This window comes from Nicotiana tabacum, chromosome 7 (assembly GCF_000715075.1).
Source record: "Nicotiana tabacum cultivar K326 chromosome 7, ASM71507v2, whole genome shotgun sequence".
Classification (NCBI taxonomy): domain Eukaryota; kingdom Viridiplantae; phylum Streptophyta; class Magnoliopsida; order Solanales; family Solanaceae; genus Nicotiana; species Nicotiana tabacum.
In genome coordinates this window covers 101,360,629-101,379,398 of record NC_134086.1, presented here as the reverse complement: position 1 = coordinate 101,379,398, position 18,770 = coordinate 101,360,629, and the positions used below count along the sequence as shown (strand labels likewise).

Sequence of the window (18,770 nt, the reverse complement as noted above, 5' to 3'; positions counted from 1 at the left end):
AAACCGATGGGCCACGACGGGTGCCCGAGTCCTATCTGTCGAACACCCTTAAGCACGCGACTAAGATATAAACATGAGTAACATCTGCTCAATTGTGATAATAACATACGTGAGGAAAACCTGTCCAAAAGACATATATACATATACGTGCGAAATACGTAGGGCGAGCCGGCAAGGCTGCTATAGACAGCTACATGTCCAAAACCGGAAGACGACAAGGCCACATATTACCCAACTATACATGACTGTCTACAGACCTCTAACAGAATATACAACTGTACAAGGACGGGAATGGGCCCCGTCATACCTATATATGTATACAAACATATCGTACTAAAATTTAAAGCAACTCCAGATCAAATGGAGCACACTATCTCTCACTGATTAAGGATCCTAAGAAGGGGGACAATCAACTTGTCTACCTACACTTACGAGCATAAAACGCATTCCCTGGGAAATAGGGCGTCAATACGAATATGTAAGGCATAAAAATCAGTACATAACAGACATAGATGAAACATGGAATAAGGAATTCCACCTGTAAGTCTAAATCATTTTGTAAATCCTGAAACATTTATAATCTCATGCACGTGCATATAAATGTCGTGTCATGCATAAGTATAGGTGTATATAACATCATCAAGCCTCTGAGGGCATCCCATCATATTATCTCATCCACTGTGGGTAAAATCATCAACATGTACCAGCTGATCAGGTGGTGGTACATATATAACGCCGTAACTTTTTCTCATATCTCATATACGTATACATATATACGTATATATAATGCCATATGGCCATGGGTCAATGTACATGTATAAATGAATGCAATGTATGAGAAGTATGTCGATAAAATCTCTCGCAATGTCATAAGACCATTATGCCTTTGAGTAATATCATGAAGTAAACTTTTTTTTCAACTTATGTATTTTTTTGAGACCCATGAATTGAAGATGTAATAATAAGACACATGGGAATTCAAGAACATAGGCACCTCTAATACCGGGTATTATAGCTTGGGCCGTATTTTATTCCAAATCGATAACCTTCAACGAAACTCATTTTCTTTTATTCGTTTGCCCTTTAACCTTCACAACACTCATTTATCGCTTGTTATAAATAGCATAAATACTTATAACCTTAAGATAATCTCATCCCCGAGTCTACATCGATTAATTTACGACGAAACTTTTACGTACGAAATCCGGGATATAACATTTTGGAGGTGGGAACTAATTTATTTGCTTGAGGACAAGCAAAGACTTAAGTTTGGGGGAGTTAATAAGTGAAGATTTTGACTGCTTATTAGCACCTTTTAACTTTTGTTTTAGTTCGAAAGTATTGAATTGTATTCCTAAAACTAATGAAATTGTGCAAAATTGCAGGAATGCTAGAAAATTGGTCTCCCGATATGAAATCCGACTAAAAAAAATTCGAAGCGGAAGGCAATAAAGGACACAGAAGCACAAAAGTGCGGTCCGTAGAAGGAATTCTGCGTATACAGAAGAAATTGCGGACCGCAGAATTCCATCTGCGGCCACAAGCCAAGAAGGAAATTCCAACAGGACTTTTAGAAATGTGTGGCCGCAGATCTGGGTTTTTATTGACAAAGATTGAAAGTTCAGAGAGTATTCTAAAAGACCAAGTCCTAATGCCCTTGTAAAGTGTGGACCATATAAGAATTGTGCGACCATAGAAGATTGTCTCGCGGCTGGAGTTCAGAAATGTTTGAACCGCAAAAGACTGCCTCGCGGCCAGAGTTCAGAACTGTGCGGCCCCAAAACTCCACTTCCTGCCAGCTGAAGACATCTGTTGACCGCACATGGAATTGTGCAGCCGCAGAACCTTCTGAGGGGTATTTTTGTTTGAGATTTTCAGTCCTGTATAAATAGACGAGTTTCACAAAATTAAGTCAAGTTTGAACATCTGAAGTAGTTGTAGCCGTTTTTCTTTACTACTTTAGGAAGTTTTATATTATTTTGGTGTTTTAGCATTAAATTTCTTTATTTTAATCTTCCATTATGAGTTTAATTAGCTTTTCTTCTCTATTTTTTGTAAATTCTATTATGAGTAGCTAGACTTCTACTAGGGTTGTGATCCAATCGTAGTGTGTAAACCTTATGGCTGATTAATTTAGTGGTTCTTTATGATTGAGTGTTGATTATTTAGCTTAGTTCATGCTTTAATTGTAGAATTAATGTTTGCAAACATTGATTCATATCTATTTGACTTAGTCTCTTCTTGATAAAGAGGAACCTAGTCTAGGATAACTTAGCTAACAAGAATTAGGCCAATTGAGAGATTGATTAACCCAATTAAAGGGTTTAACCTAGAGATAGTAATAACCCGACTTGATCTCTTATCAATTGTTTTGGTTGATACCCATTTGCTCTTGAGAAAGCCAAATTGGGCAAAACTATTCTCTGAACAAGAGGTATTGAGTGGGTAATGTAGAGTTGTGAGTTATAATATACCCCAATCAACAAAACAAGCAGTAACGTCTTTATCCTATTAGGCAAACACCTAAGTTATGGTCACAGTCCTAGACCTTTTACCCATTTGGAAAAAATCTTTAAAACATTTATCTCTAGTCTATTTTCTTTATCTTGCAATTATTAGATTAACAATAGAAATAGAAAACAAAACCTTGTTGTGAAAGTGCAATCTAGATAATCCAATTGCTCATTTCAAATATATACCCCTAACTCCCAGTGGATTCGACCCCGACTCCTAGTTGGGTATTTATTATTGCATATGATCGTTTCATATCTCTTTTGAAGTTTTCTTTGGACGTAATCAGTAGGTTCTGGAATTAAGGGGTTGTGGTGTGTAATTGTGGCATATGTCAGCCCAAGAGTTGTGGATTGAGCTGGGAGTGTAGGTGAGGTAGTAATATAGGAGGAGGAAATTATATTAGTTTGTTTAGAGGTTGTAAGGTTTATATTAGTAAGTAAGTTGGGCTTAGTTACAGAAGTAGTCTTAGAGTTGGTAATAGATAGTTTATTTAATTGATTTATTTCTGGAATTTTGTCCATCGAAGTAAGTAATGATAGGTTAGTGGGATTAAAAAAGCGGGCGTTAGAAGTATCTTTTTAGGGAGAAGTAGGGTTTGAAGACTTATTTGGGGTAGCTTGGAGTGCCTCCAATGCTATAGGGGTTGTTCCGTCATTGAGGAAGATGTCGTTGATGTGGAGGGCTAGTTTTACCCGTACGTACATGATGTTTGGATGAAAATTTTACTGTTTTCCATGGGGTTTCAGAGTTACTGGACAACACGTTGGGAATAGCAGAGTTGGCCATTTGGTGTGATGAAAGTGATGGAGGAGCAGTTGTTTCTATAGGTCGAGCATGAAATGGACAAGCCTTGGTGTTGTGACTAAAATGCCCACAGCGGATACAAAGGATATTTAGCCCCTCATACATAACTAGTTGCTCGTGATTATCAATGTAGACATGTGTTTTTAGTGGCTTTTCAAGGAAAACTTCAATGCAAATACGAGAATATCGACCTCGTGTAGTGAATGAGGTACAAGCATCGATTTTTAGTAGGTGTCCAGTTTATTACCTACTAGCTTTAAGAGTTGAAGATCGTAATATTTCTTATTTAATTCTTGTAGACGAGCCTGGGAGCACGTGATTTTTTCCATATATGAATTATTCCAACAAATTCAAAACAAAATAATTTCTTTCAAGTGTTTGCAATTTTGTGGATTTTGTGACAGTTTCTGTTAATTATTTGCATTTTGTCTGTGCATTTCATTTTGTTTAATTAATGAAAAATACAAAAATATGCTGCATTTGCATTTAGGATTTAATTTTTTGCATTTTTGAATTAATCAGTAATTCAGTGTTTTATAAAAATGGAAAAATCACAAAATAATTCATTGTTGCATTTTAATTTTAATTTTTCGAATTCTGTTAGTTTTTTTAATTTGGTATTTGATTAGTGGTGGTAATTATTGTTTAGAATTAATTAATTCAGTTTGATAAGATAATTTGATTAGGACCGTTTAACCCAGGCCCAGACCAGCCAAAACCCGGTTTGTTCCCCCTATTAATCGAAACGACCCCGTTTGGCTTAGAATCAATCCCAGCCGTCAAGGTTTGTAAGATCTGATAGTTGGGAATCTAGGACTCCTAGGTATAAAATTGTCCGAATGCCCCCTCCCCCTACCCCTCTCTCATCGTCTCCACACCCTCAGAGAACACCCCCACCGTCTCTTCTGTGCGCGGCCTGCCAAAATTCGCTTATGCCGGTAGCGGTGCTCCAATCAACCCCATTTTTACACCATTAGTTCCCCTCTTTACAAATCTCCAAACCCCCTCCCTCGAATCCCAGCCAAACTTCTCGAATCTAGAATCGAAGGGAACGACCAAAACCTTAATTTGTCCAATCTGTCCCAAAATTACACCCTAGGATCCCCTTCATCTCCTCACCTAAAATCCCTAAACCGTTTCCTTCAAATCTTCGTCAAGCTCTTCGAATTTTAGATTAAAAAATGAAGCCCTAATCGGTTTCTCCCCTTCTGATTTCTGATGTTTTCAAGGCTCAATTCGAGCCCAAAAATTATGCCAGTCATTTGTTCTCAGTAAGAACAATTGATTAGTGTCATCTTTAGGTTTATTTCAAAGCTCACTGGATTCTGGCCAAGTAGTCAATGTCCATTTAAGTTTGTTGCCTTTATCGTTTGCCTAAGGTTAGACCTAGGGGTGGGCATAAAATCCAAAAACCGAATTCCAATCCGGACTGAATTAACTCGGTATTTTGGTTTCGATTTTTTCGGTATTTCGGTCTAATTCGATATAACATTTTCGGTATTTCGGTATTACGGTACGGTCCTTGGTATTAGGATCTTGAAATTTCGGTATACCGAAATACCGAATTTGTAAAGAATTTTATGTTGGACCTATACTGCCCAGCCCAACCCAATATGTTGTACATCTAATTCTCCACAGTCCACACTGCTTTAGTACCCAGCGCCCCAGCCGGCCAGCCCAACCCAACCCAATAAGGCCCAACAAAAACCTCTTTAGTCTTTCACTACAGGGAATTAGGGATTAGGGAATTATAAGGGAGAAACAGAAAGGGAGAAACCTAACCTAAGAGAATAGAGATCGGGTACGTTGACTGTGAAAGAGAACTCAGAGAAGTCAGAACTGGACCGGTGGTGAGATCGGGTTCGAAGCATACTTGTCTATGGCCTGAGGAAATGCCTTTGTCCCTGCTATGGAGATGACAAAATGGTTTGACACCAACTAGTAAGTGACACACCAAAATGGAGTAGATACTGTTCCACATTTCCAGTACTTGTTGGTCTAGTTTCATACTTGTGCATCTTCCATGTATGTGCTGCTAATTAAATGATACTTTTTAAGCAAACTTTTATGTTATGATATGACGACCTTCATCTTACAAGACTCAAGAGTTTATGAATATTGATATTTATTTACTTCTTCTGCATAAGTATCATCCTTCCATGTATGTGCTGCTAATTTAAACCAAAGTTACAATTTGCTTCTTTATTTGTCTTCTTGGAAATAGTTCTTTTTCCCAATAATTTTTTTTTTGTGAAAACTTAGTCAACCTGTTTACAGCTCGTTGGAGAAAGAAAAGAAGATGGGTTAATTAGAAATATTTGTTGCATCTGTTGGTTAGACTGCTGCTGCATCTGTTGGTTAAGACTGTTGCATCTGCATTTTGGTTAAATTACTGAAATGCAACAATCTGAATGGGTCTTGGTTAAACTGAAACCGTACCGAAATCATACCGAACCAAAATAAGAAATACTGAACCGTACCGAAATAATTTGGTATGGTATTTGGTATACACAATCAATAAACCGAATACCGAAATACCAAACTGAAATTCTTAAATACCGAACCGAAATACCGAATGCCCACCCCTAGTTAGACCAGTGTTTTCTTTCTCTTATTCTTTGCTTAGTTTTGGTTCTGGTTTTCTTTATTTCATATGTGTGAATCCATTATGTCTAATTTCAATAAGTTTTAGAGATTATACGTCTGTTTAATTGCTATTTTAGATGATCTTGTGAATGCTGAGTGTTTTATTCGTGTTATGTTTGGTTCAATTAATAGAAGTTTTGCATTGTTGTTGAGAATTCCTTTGATCTGTTTGAAGCCTTTGGCATTTGTTTAGTACTATTTGTTTTACTTTAGGTGATCTTAGGGGAGTTAATTGTCATGCCTAGAACTTTGGGGGGTCTCAAATGGAAGGGCAGGAGTAGTAATAATTGGTTGGGCAAAGGGCAGTTTGGGGACTTCATAAGGTAAGGGAATCAATTCTGTTAGGGGAGAGGCTCTAGAAGATAGGATAAACGTGAGTCTGTTAGGAGTGGTGATTTTCAGATTCTTTAGAGGGTAAGAGGGTAAAAAACAATTTGGTTTGAGAGGGCTAAAATGGGAAATAGCTAGCTAGAATAGGGCTGCACTAGATAGGCTTATATAAGGACCTCTTTCTCCTCATTTTGGGACAGTTTTTACACATTCTGAAATCTAAGAGAAAATTGGAAAGCTAAGAAATACTGAAAATTCAAAAACAGCTGAAAAGAGTGAAAAACACTATTCCATTGAATTCTCTGTTTAAATTTTGAAGTTTTCCATTGCTGAAACGAGTTTTGATTTTCTTTGAGGTTGAAAATGGTTTGAGCTTGGGTATTTGAAAGAGTTGATTTAAGTGTATTGATTGGTTTACTATTCTACTGATGTTCTGAGTGAATTTCACTATTCAAACTGCTGAATCTGGGCCGTTTCTTGCTATTGCTTGGCTGAACCTCACTCCTTCTTCCATTTTTCTTAATTTCCAGGTACATGTTCTAAATCCATCATGATGTAGCTCTCAAGTTGGGAATGAGAATAAAAGCCATGCTGATTCCTTCTATTTTATGTGTTCATTCGATTCAATATAGTTCATTTAGCTTTATTGATTAGATAGATCTTCATGTTATGTAATTAATTAGAGACTGTTTGAACTCATGAATGCTTTTGGATCTGTTGGTTATGTTAGTTGTAGTGAATGTTAATTTAGCAATCTATATTAGCTGAATACAGGGTTTGTTCTAGTAAATGTATGGTATACCACTGTTTCGGTAGTTGATTGTGTTCATCATTTGAATTCGACGCATGAAGTTCAGTGTATGTTGATTTTGGTTGTTCCATGCTTAGATATGTTAACAAAAGGAATACAGGGTTGTAATGTTGAAAGGTGTCATCATATCAGTCTACTTTAGGTTTTAATTTATGGTTCTGTGATTACAAATTTACATTTAGTGATGAGTTTAAAGGGAAGGGGGATAGCCTTAGGATTTCTTCAGCAAATGTGAATGTTTCATGGTGCTAGATTCAAGGAGAGAGGGATAGCCTTCTTCAGTAGTATGTATATCTTTCTGGGTCATCTTTCTATTTTATGTCAGAAGTAAATCAACATGATTAGGAATCTGGGGGTAATTTGTTACGATCCAAGTAAATATGTATGTTGGCTTCAGGAATTCTGATAATATTGGAGCATGCCTACTTCAATTTGAGTTTATTAATTGGTTGGTGGTTTCTTATTTGCTGTGTAAATAGGGTAATTGATTAAGGTCTGTATCTCTATTTGGAGCTTAGTGGTTCCAATGCTTAAAAGATCCCGTGGTGCCTGAGACTCGAACTCGAGTCGGATTATGTGGTAGCCATAGCGTTGGCTTTCCGAATTTGCTTCGCTTCAGGCATCCATTTGGTGTTATGGAGATTCGATGTTGAGTCCCTCACCCCAAAATAAGAATAGCATACCTTCAGGAACTTGGGGCTCATTCTTGGGCCTAAATGAAACAATTTCTTTCAAATGTGCTTAGTTTGTTCGCGTTGGGCTGCTGGCATGTTAGTGATGGGCTGTCCCTCTTTGACTTAAATTCACCAATATGTTTGGGATTGGATTAAACCTTTGCTTTAAATAATCAACTTTCCCTTATGAGTTTGTTTTCTTTTGAGGTTTCTTTAGTCACATCTTGGGCCTTAACTAACTAAATTATCAATGGTGGAGGTGTGCCGTTTAGTTGATTTTCTATGGCCCTCCCAAATACTAATTAGACACTAGTGATGAATATTCGTAGAAAAGCCTTTAGGGCCGTTTAAAATACAATTGTGATTGTGTACACGTTCGCGTGATATGATTACAATTCTAAAAACCAATTCGAAGTATGCGTTCGCGCAACTTCGAACAAACCTTCTTAATAATAAAATGGATTTTCGTAGGCTATTAATTAAACTAGCTCATATAGTCCGAGGTGTGTCATCTACCATTTAATCATACAAAATGCCGAATGTTCGTAGTTTGCTTTAGGCACGCCAACTTTGGCCAAACTTTTCTTTTTTTTTACAATAATAAAACATTATTAATTGTGGACACGTACGCGTGACATGATTTTTGACGCGCCAAAACAAATGGGTACACGTACGCGTGACTCGTTTCAAGATAATTTTCTTAATTAAAAAGCGGTAAAAAGTAGATGCACATAGGTTCTAAAATCAGTAATTAAACAATTATAATAAGCCAAGTATGATCAAAGCGACCGTGCTAGAACCACGGAACTTGGGAATGCCTAACACCTTCTCTCGGGTTAACAGAATTCCTTACTCGGATTTCTGGTTCGCGGATTGTTAAATAGAGTCAATCTTTCCTCGATTCGGCATTCCATCGGTGACTTGGGACACCACAAATTATCTCAAGTGGCGACTCTGAATTGTAAATAATTAATCCCGTTTTGATTGTCCTTTAATTGAAAAAACTCCCTTATATTTATGCCCTTTACGAGGTGTAGTAAAAAAGAGGTGTGAGAGAGCCCAAATAGCGGAGTAAGCTAGCTGCACAGAGGAAGCAACAAATTGTGGTTCCCACCTACGTACCATAAGGAAATGGCCAAGATAAACCACGATCCGTCATAAAGAGCATGAAGCATATTATGCTCATGTGTAAATTTAATATGGAAGAAAGCATGCCCTAGATCAATGATGTTGATTGGTTCCGAAGATCTCCAAAGAGTTTGGAGTATTGTTTTAAGCAATTGGTTTCCAATGAATATTCCGAATAGTTTATATATAATGGAGTTTTTCCAAGAGGTGTACAAACGAGCTTTATCATCAGTTGTGAGGGGAATGTAATCCTTTGTATCATATGGATTATCCGCTTCATCGTTCAAGTCAATATCTACTGGTACAAATATGGTATAAATTCTGTATTTGGTGGAAGGAGGTCACATGGTGAAGGTTTTAGAAGAGTAGTTAAGAAGGAATATTTTGAAGAGGTCGAAACTGGGGCATCTAGCTGCATGGCTAAAAGATCAGGAGGGTCTGTATGGTGCATTACATCAAGGTTTCTGGGGGGTGGGGGGGTGGGGGGTTCTCATGGGAGATTATTGTTGGGAATGGACAAGGAGATAGGGATAGGTTAGAGTAATAGAGAGCATTTCTGTAACTGACAGATAATTTGCTTTTCACGCAAAACTGTTTTAATGGTATATATAGAACATAAGAAAAATGTTCAAATTAAAAAATCTGAAAATATGCATATTTTGCTAATTAAAGACTAAATGAGGCTAATATATTATTAATAAATTCATACCTAAATATGCAAAGATTTAATTTGTGCAATTCGAAGTAAAATATACAAGCATATTTTATAATAGTACCGAATGAAATCCTTGACTAAGAACGGAACACGGTATTCTTTATCATACGTGGTACATTAAATTTATTTGGTCAAAATATTTAGATTTATTATTGATAATCTTAGAGATTCTAGTGATTTTACAAAGCATGTACTGCTATAAAATGAATATTGTTATTATAGATAAAAAGATGCTATAGAAAGGTAAATATAATATAAAAATTAATTTCGAAAAAACTTTTAACTTTTAGAGTAAATAATTGTTATTTAGAGATATTTTTATAGAAAGGTATGCCAATATTAACGGAGAACGAAGATTATCCCACGTTGGATATGAGAAATAGAAAATCTCAATTTTGTGGGACGTCTTTCAATTAGGACAAACACATAAGGTCCTAAAATGAACAATACCTCACAAATGTAAACGGATAAGACCGTATATATTATTTATGAGTTCTAATAAGACAAATATATAAGTTGTCACCTAATCTATGGTTCAAATCCTCCTTATATAATTTTTGTGGACTATAATAATATTATACATACTATATTTCTAAAGTATATTTAGTACACACCTCTTTTGACCAGATCCCATAAAAAGTTCATTTGTATATTTCATGCGTTTGACTTTAGTTTATAAACTTAAAAATAAAAATATAAAATTATAAATATGCCCTCATCTTCTTCAACTCATACCTGCAACCGGGGGCGGCTGAATAGCATCTGGGCCTAAAGCCTTAATAAGAGGCCTTATATAGAGAGAGAGAAATATATATATATATATATATATATATATATATTACTACACTATAAAAACGGGAGTTCAACTGTACAAAAAATGTACGAACAAGGGTAATTTAGGAATTGTAGTTATTTTTCAAGGGTATTTTGGTTTCATACTTTCAATTGCAGCGCTCCCATTTTCGTCTTCCAAGTGACACGTGTTTAGCAGTTTCATTTTTCTTGGACAACTTACTATTAGTTCCATTTTCACTTCTATTTCCCATGTACTCCACTTTTTATTTTGTTCTTCTCCCTCACCTTTCTTTTTTCTAAGTCATGGTTTTGGTACATTTGGCGGAAGTTTTTTGTATGTCCTTTTATTGTAATGGGTCTTTGTTTTAAACCCTCCAAAACTACATTAAAAGCTTTGTCTTTGGCAGTGAAAGATCAGAAGATCCATTGATTTGTCAAGTGTAAGTGATGACATCTTACATAAATTAAAGGAGAGATAGTTTCGCGCTAAATATCTAAAGAAATTGTGAAGTTGGTACTTGGGGTTACATTGTCATCTACTTGATTTTTCCTTCTTCTTTTTTTGAATGTCGTGTGTTTGATTTTGTTTGAGTGAATTAACTTTTAATTTGTGATTGCATGGCCAAAAATAAACTAGGGCTTGATGCCTTTAGATCAACTATGCTGAATTAATTTATTTTTATTCTCTTTCCATTTGGAGAGATGTTGGATTCTATTAAGCTTTCGGCTTTTCTTGAAATTGGGAGTCAACTATCAGCTGGCTCTTATTATTATTTTCTGCAGTACTTAAACTTAAAATGTGATTTCTCTATGTTTGTTCTCTTTCTGAGGGTACTGTTTATATTGTTCTTAAATGGAAATGCAATATGATTTTTTTTTTTAATCTTCTCAATTTGATTTTTGCCTTTTGTTCTTTGTAGGCTCATGTCCATTCTGGGTTTGGAGGTCTCCATTTTTATATGTGAATAAATTACCCAGATCGATATATATTTTTCTATGAATTTGCTACAATTCCAATATAGATGCATGCAGTTTGTTATCCAATTATAATTTTCTCCAATATAGATGATTGCCTGCATTCTGCTACATTGCTTTTTTTTGGTTTTGCAGGGAAGTAAAGCTGATCAATTTCAGATATTAGCTACGGCCTGTTTATCGCTTGCATCCAAGATGGAAGATATGGATCCTCCTTTGACTGTTGATTTGCATGTTACTTAAATTTATCAACAGGTGATATGATTTCTCTATTTGTAATGTCGAATCTATATGATAAAGATACTTGTGTTCTTAGCTTTAATTGGGTGTATTTTATGGTTATAATGGCATCAGTGCCTTGTACCTTGCTCTTCTGTTAATTTCTTTTGTGGTTAGTTTCTTGCTACCCAAAATAAATGGTAATTTTGAGTACTACATGAACTTGCCCATCTTCAGAGTAGGCAAAGTAAATCTCTTTCTCTTTCTCTCTCGCCTTGAGGCGTTCCCCGTCAAGCAACGGCTGAGGCAGAAAAGGCATATTTTTTATGCTCTAGAGCTTTATGTTCTATTGACAATGAATTAACAGTAGCAGAAGTATGGAAAATTGGATTTTTTTTCTCAATGAATTTTGTGTTGCTATTTTATGGTTGTTCGATGTAAGGCTAAGAATGACTGCAATTTCCAGAAGATGTCATTCATTTTGTGCTCCAACATTCTTGCCTTGTCCGATTTGTAATGAGTAAGTTTTTCTTCTTTTGCTTTACTGGTATTGGCTGGCTATTGCACCTAAGAGCCTTTTGTGGCTATACATAGATGAAAAGAAATAGCTTCTTATTATAGCATGTCAATTGTCAAGCAGGTGAGAATGAAATTAAAAAAAGGTAACAGCTTCCTTAAAAGCTAAATATGTATGGTGTTGGTGAAGCATGTTAAAGGATAGTGAATTAACAAATTTAATCTTGCAGATAAAAGTGAGGACATATTTGAAATCAAGGTTGTGGGTCTGATATCAAATCTGGAAATATTTGATGGTTCTGGTGCAGGCTCTTCAAAAGGAAAGACCTTTTTCTGCGATCTTTGCCTTTGAGGGGATTATTAGACAGATAGAATCGTTTGATGAATGATCTGGCAATGTGATCGGGAAAAAAACAAATCTTTAACGGAACCATCTAATTGTTAAAAGTAACTGTGTTTAAGAAGAATCTTCCATCAAATTGAGCTAAAAAATTTCCTGACCTCTTAATCTTGAAAAACTTTTGGGCAATGATACATGTTCTGAGTAATGAGTTTACCTTTCCTACTAGGTTCCTTTGCTTATTATTTTGGTGAGTGCACTCCTGTGGATGCCTATGATATTGGAGATAAGTTTCAAGGGTTCTTGTTATGCTATTGTAGCACATATTTGGAGCTCCTATGCCAAATGAAAAAGGAATAAATTTTTTTTAGCGAATTACATCCTACTTTTTTACTTTTAACTTAGTGCAACTGCTTTACTTTTAACGTGGAGTAACTCCATATCTGTATGCTAGACATCTGGTGTGCAACTTAAGATGAGTTTAAATCGTGACTGCAGAGTTGGGGGTGTAGGAAGGATAAGGAGAAAGAGCAGAGAGTACTTCCCTAGACATACAGCTGAATACATAAGAGTTTATTAGGCTCCGAATGACTCTTAATGTTCCATGAATGATTTTTTATATAACCCAATCAACATAGTGATTTTCATTTGGAAGGTATGTAACTTATTATTGAGCTTGCAGTATATTAATCTATGTATCATTGCATTTATCTTCTCAAGGAACCAGAAAAATGAAATGGATACAGATTGTCTAAGTTGCTCCGACATGGCAGTTTAGGTACCGCACCCGTGTCGACACGATACTAGTATGGGTGTGGGTATGGGATCCATACCGGATCTGGTCAAATAATTTTTGGTACTTTGACCACGACGGACGGAAAAATTCGAGACGAGATACAATGTGATTCCCGTAATCATAACCAAAACTAGGGAAGAAAATAGCATACCTTATTTAGGAAATCAATCCTTTATTTATCTACAACTTGAGAATAAAACATCCACACTTTACAAGCTATATGTAAGTATTCCTCAAAATTTCTCGTAACTTAGGGATTTTTTTATTTTTTATTCTTTTGAATTATATTTAGCCGAATCCCTATACCCATATCCGTACTAGGATACGTATCCCCGAATGTTAGGATTTACATCTCGAAGGATGCGACCTCTAGATCCGCACCCGTGTCGGACACCCACACCCGTTTCCGAGCAACTTAGCTGATTGTGCTTATGATAGGGATTCTACGACCATTTTTATTGTCCTTGTGCTTATTTTAATATTGATGGGTGCTTTATTGTAGATGCAAATATGATTTCAGGGGAAAAATATTAGAGGATACTGGCTATGTAGTTGGAACATGAATTTTGAAATTCCTCAACCAAAGAAAAAAATGTATGAAATTGCTTTTGCAATTTACTCCCAGCTATTTTTATTTTAACTATAACTGGAAAATATATATCTTAACTAGAGAGTTGGGAAGTAGGAAAAATTTTAGAAAGGAAAAAAAAGAAAGAGCAAGAGTTTGGTAAAATATATTTGTTGTATTTGTAGTTGTGTATAAGAAACATGTTGAAATTTACTCTGTTTGCTTGCATGTGTTTTCTATGGCACTACTGCTACTTTGTCTAATTTTGTGTTAACAAGAAAAATTAGGTATGGCTTTTAATTATTCAAAGTTATATCTCCATTTGCTTGCATGTATATTTGAAAGTGCTGGTTGGCTAAGGTTAGAAAGCCTAGAAAGTGGAATGAAAATGGCACAAAAATTTTTAGGATTACTACCATTAGACTCCCTTATGAATTGTAGGTTGACATAATCTCGAAGGAATATAAGAAATGTTATCAGAAGGCTAGCATACATAAATTATGAGATATCTGGCTTAGTTTTAGGATTGAGTCCTATTGTGGGAGGCTTGAAAAATACTGGGACTTATATTATAGCAGCTCTGTCGACATTAGTTGGCACAATAGTTAGATCGCCAACCTCAACAGATTGGGAAGTGGGTAAGGATTTTGGAACTAAATGTTTGTTGATAAGCAATTTTACCATACTTAATGTTGATCATGTTGTAAGAACATTGAGAAAAGGTAACTAATTGAGGCTAAATCAAGAAACTATGGTCCTCTGACTCTTAAAACACATAAGCTCGGCATGGATAAAAGTGGTTTGGATCATAGCTAGAGCCTGTCGTGTTTGGTGAATCTTGTGCATGGTATATATATTTGGTACAGTAGGAATATGAACAAGAACAGGGAGAACATCATTAAAATAAACCATATGAGGCATCAAGGTGTAATTAAATAATATATGCCACCGAGCTTTAAGTTACTCAGGAAGAAGTCCATTGTTGTGCTCGACTAATGATTGACATACACAAATGACGATTTTACATTATTAGTCTGGAAAAGACATTGATAGTGCTATTTTCCAGCTACATTGTAGCATTACAAAGCTCATGAAGTTATTGAACATGTATGTAATGAATATGCAGCTAAATTCACTCTTTTCCATGGCCGCAAGGAAGCATTTGCCATATTGGTGCCCTTAAATACCTTGTTATGTTGTTGTAATCCCGTTCTATTATGATTTGTTTTGCATGTGTTGTTCATACAGATAAAGGTGAGTTTACGCTGAAAAGGAATTAATGATAGCGATTTTTGGTACTTCTTTTTTATTCTTACCCGTGGGAGTGCGAATTAAGTATTTTGTATTTCCGTCTGTGGTAGCCATAGGAAAGCAATAGCAATTTCGTCTTATGAGTTTGATTCAATTGAGTTTGGGGAGGGTAGTGTATGCAAACCTTACCCCTACCTTGTGTAAATAGAGAGGTTATTTCTAATAGACCCTCGGCTTAAGAAAAGCGATTTTCAAAACAGGTTTGGAAAAAAAAAGCAACACGATAGTGATAGTGTAGTTTTAGTTGACATGTCTCATATTTTATATTGGTGTAATAGTTGTTCTAAGACCTTCTCAATGATGCAGGGAAGGAGAAAAGACGCAAGACTTCTTGGTATTTATCTTTCTTGGCATTACATGGATAGTGGCGTAGTTTGAAAAGAAAAATAACACCACTACTTCAATTTGTCTAATGTGTATGTACCTGTTAATTTTTCAAGATCTATTTTGTTTTTTTGGAGACTCAAGTTTGTAAAGATAATGGTTATAAATTAGATATTTGTGCTATTTAACTAGGTGATGCCTGACTATGAAATTTATACATAATTCCTGCGATCTTGTAGGCTGTTCACAAGTGCTGTAACTGCTTGAGTAGCCTGGAGCGAAAATACCCAAATTTAAATTTTACTCATGTTGGGCACTAATACTCATGTATGCACTACTAGTATATGTATATAGCATCGATATTTGAAAATAGACAAGTGAGTATGTGAACTGAAAAAAAAAATAGAATTTCGTTTTATAAAGTGCAAAAAAATGAATGAATTTAACATTGATTGCATCACAACTTAAATGACAGAATCCATAAAATATATTTCCTCCATCCCACCTTATGTGATACCTTTTTTTTAGTCGGTCCCCTCTCTATATTTGGTAATAATTCAACATTAAATTTTTATGAGATGATTTCTAGAGTCTAGCCACATAAATTTTTATGGTTTGTTTTAGATCACAAGTTTCAAAAGTCTTCCTTTATTTCATAAACTACATGTCCAGTCAAACACCTTCATACAAATTAGGACTAAGGGACTATAATTTATGTTAGAAAAATAAATAATTATTAGATATATTTACGTGACTAACTAAAACATAGAGAAATATAATTCAGTAAAAACGTAAAATAAGATTAACAAAAAAACTATTTTGGTTATATTAATTAGAGGAAGATATTACGTTATTAAAAATTTATATGAAAATAAAGAATAAATTTATCAATACTAAAAAATAATTATATAAATAATATACTATATATAGAAAAATTTTGGGGCCCTTAAATTTTTGGGGCCTAAAGCAAGTGCTTCACTTTCTCACTTTCTCTAGGGTGTGGCTGCCCCTACCTGTAACACCATTGTACTTGCAACACCATTATAGAGCAGGTTTTAAAAATGGAGACAACCAAGAACATTTTACCAAAATTTCCAAAATATTCTTTACGATCAAATATGTTCATTAAGCTATAAGACAACTTTTTGAAATATTTGCTCCCATTCGAGTTAAAATTACAGATGCAAAATCAAATCGAGGAGGAAATTCAATCAAAAGTTGACGGAATTTCGTGATTAGTTATGTTTCTCCAATGAAGTTAACACGACCGGCTCAACCTGACCCACCCACTCTTTAGGCTCGCTTTCTTCAAAGAAAACCACCGGTTCAACTCGCCGGTTACTCGCAACGTCAACACCTGCGTAATTTCCCCGCTCGATATCCCTTTTCCTCGCATCCAGTTCCTTCCTCTCTGTTGTCGAGCTGGAACTCGAACTACATGTTCTCTTGTGCGACCACCAGAATTTATTCGACAACGTCGAGTCCAACGTGTCGTTTTGGTTTCCGTTCTTCCATAAAGTCGTCGGCGGCAGAGTTGAACATCGAGTACCTTGCTTATGTGCTCCTGTTACTTTCAATGCCACGTCATTTATCTACACCACAAATTGGGGGAGTGAGTTCAGAGGATGAAGACGGAGAAGAAGGGGTTGCAACCCAATTAAAAAAGTTAAATAAAATTTGAACACGTGGCACTTTAATAAATAATCTGATAGCAAAAAATCAAATTTCACGCTCTTCTTTTGTGTAAACACGCGAGTCAAAGATAGTATATACTAGATACACTTTAAAAAGATTGTATGCATAATATTATTATTGTTCACAGAAAATGTGTAAGGAAAATTTGGGTCATAGATAAGTACTTATATATTTTGCCTTTTAATAAAGAATGGACCAGCGGAATGCAAAAAAAAATCATAACTTAACGATAGCAAAATATCTATATCTAATTGATGATCGGGGCTCCTACCTTCTTTTTTAGCTTTTCGACGCTTTTTATTCATAAGTCATTAGGGTACTACTATATATTTTAATAAATGATCAGTTCAACTGAAGTAGAATTAGACGGGGTCGGGACTTATAGCCTGTTTGACCAAGCTTCTTTTTGGCCAGAAATATATATTTATTTTTTTTGCCAAAAGTATTTTTGGTCAAAAATTAAGGTGTTTGGCCAAGCTTTTGGAAAGAAAAAAAGTAGTTTTGAGGAGAAGCAGAAAAAAAGTAGCTCTCTCCAAAAGCACTTTTTTGAGAAGCACTTTTGAGAAAAATACACTTAGAAACAGTTTTTTAAAGCTTGGCCAAACACTAATTGTTGCTCAGAAGTGCTTTTCAAACTAATTAGCCAAACACAAACTACTTCCCCCAAAAGTACTTTTGAAAAAAAACATTTCTCAAAATAAGTTGATTTTTACAACTTGGCCAAACAGGCTATTAAAAGAGCATCGCAATCATAGGCGGCTCAACACAGTTCGAGGCCTAAAGCCAAACTGTAACGAGGGCCTTAAGTTCCTTTAAAAAAAATTATATATATTTTATTTAAAGGCTATTTTTCTAGGCGAATTAATAAAGTTAATTTAAAGTTTAAACTCTTCTCTTTTTTTGAAGTTCTACATAACCGAAATTCATATTTTCTAGTAGATATATTTAAACTCTAGTAAATAACAGTATATCTATAAAGTAAAAATATAAAAAAATGACAGATTTTAGATTAAAAAAAGTAGCCAAAGGTTAGAACAATAGAACGTGATTCAATTGATAAGTTGATCCCAAATAACTTGTTAATACTTTTATGCTTGAAAACCTGTAAAATCATTCTTGTAGAAAACCAGTTCCAAGTACAAATGTAGAAAAAGAAATGCTTGAAAAGAAAGAAAAAATTTATCATTAATTTTTTTTTTGTACTTACCAACTTTGTATTTTATCCACAAAGAAGGATCATAAGAGTCTTGTAGTTCTTTTGACAAGAAGGAGGCTTTTAAGGTAGAAAAGAAGAAGGCAAGAAGGTCTCAACTTTGTAGTTGTGAAAAAATACGAAAAAAAGAAGTCAATCTCAAAAAGGCAATGACGATGAAAAGTAACAATTTATATCCCCAATATGTAATAACGGTAAAAGCAAACTTTTATTTTCCTTTTCCACAACAAAATTATAGATGTTCATATTAAATACTTAAATTTTCTAAAAATAAAATAAATATATAAACCTAAAACTACTAAAAAGTTAGGCCTTCAAATTTATGGGGCCTAAAGCCCTTGCCTTACCTGTCTTGAATTCAGCCGCCTCTGATCGCAATAAAACCTGGAGTAGAAC

The 18,770-nt window shown here is 35.0% G+C and overlaps 2 long non-coding RNA genes across 3 annotated transcripts; one reads left to right on the top strand and one right to left on the bottom strand.

The window, feature by feature from the left end:
• The first annotated feature begins 10,542 nt into the window (after positions 1 to 10,542).
• LOC107808682 (uncharacterized) lies at positions 10,543 to 15,654 on the top strand. 2 transcript variants are annotated; one of them, XR_001653226.2, is made up of 4 exons: positions 10,543 to 10,857; positions 11,338 to 11,362; positions 11,528 to 11,647; positions 15,449 to 15,654. It is a non-coding gene; the product is annotated as an uncharacterized LOC107808682 (long non-coding RNA). The 2 variants fall into 2 exon arrangements; XR_001653227.2 differs by lacking the exon at positions 11,338 to 11,362 and having other exon boundaries at positions 10,567 to 10,857.
• Positions 15,655 to 16,568: 914 nt separating this feature from the next.
• Positions 16,569 to 18,770, bottom strand: LOC107808681 (uncharacterized). Its single transcript, XR_001653225.2, has 2 exons — positions 18,722 to 18,770; positions 16,569 to 17,058 (listed from the first exon to the last, which is right to left on the bottom strand). It is a non-coding gene; the product is annotated as an uncharacterized LOC107808681 (long non-coding RNA).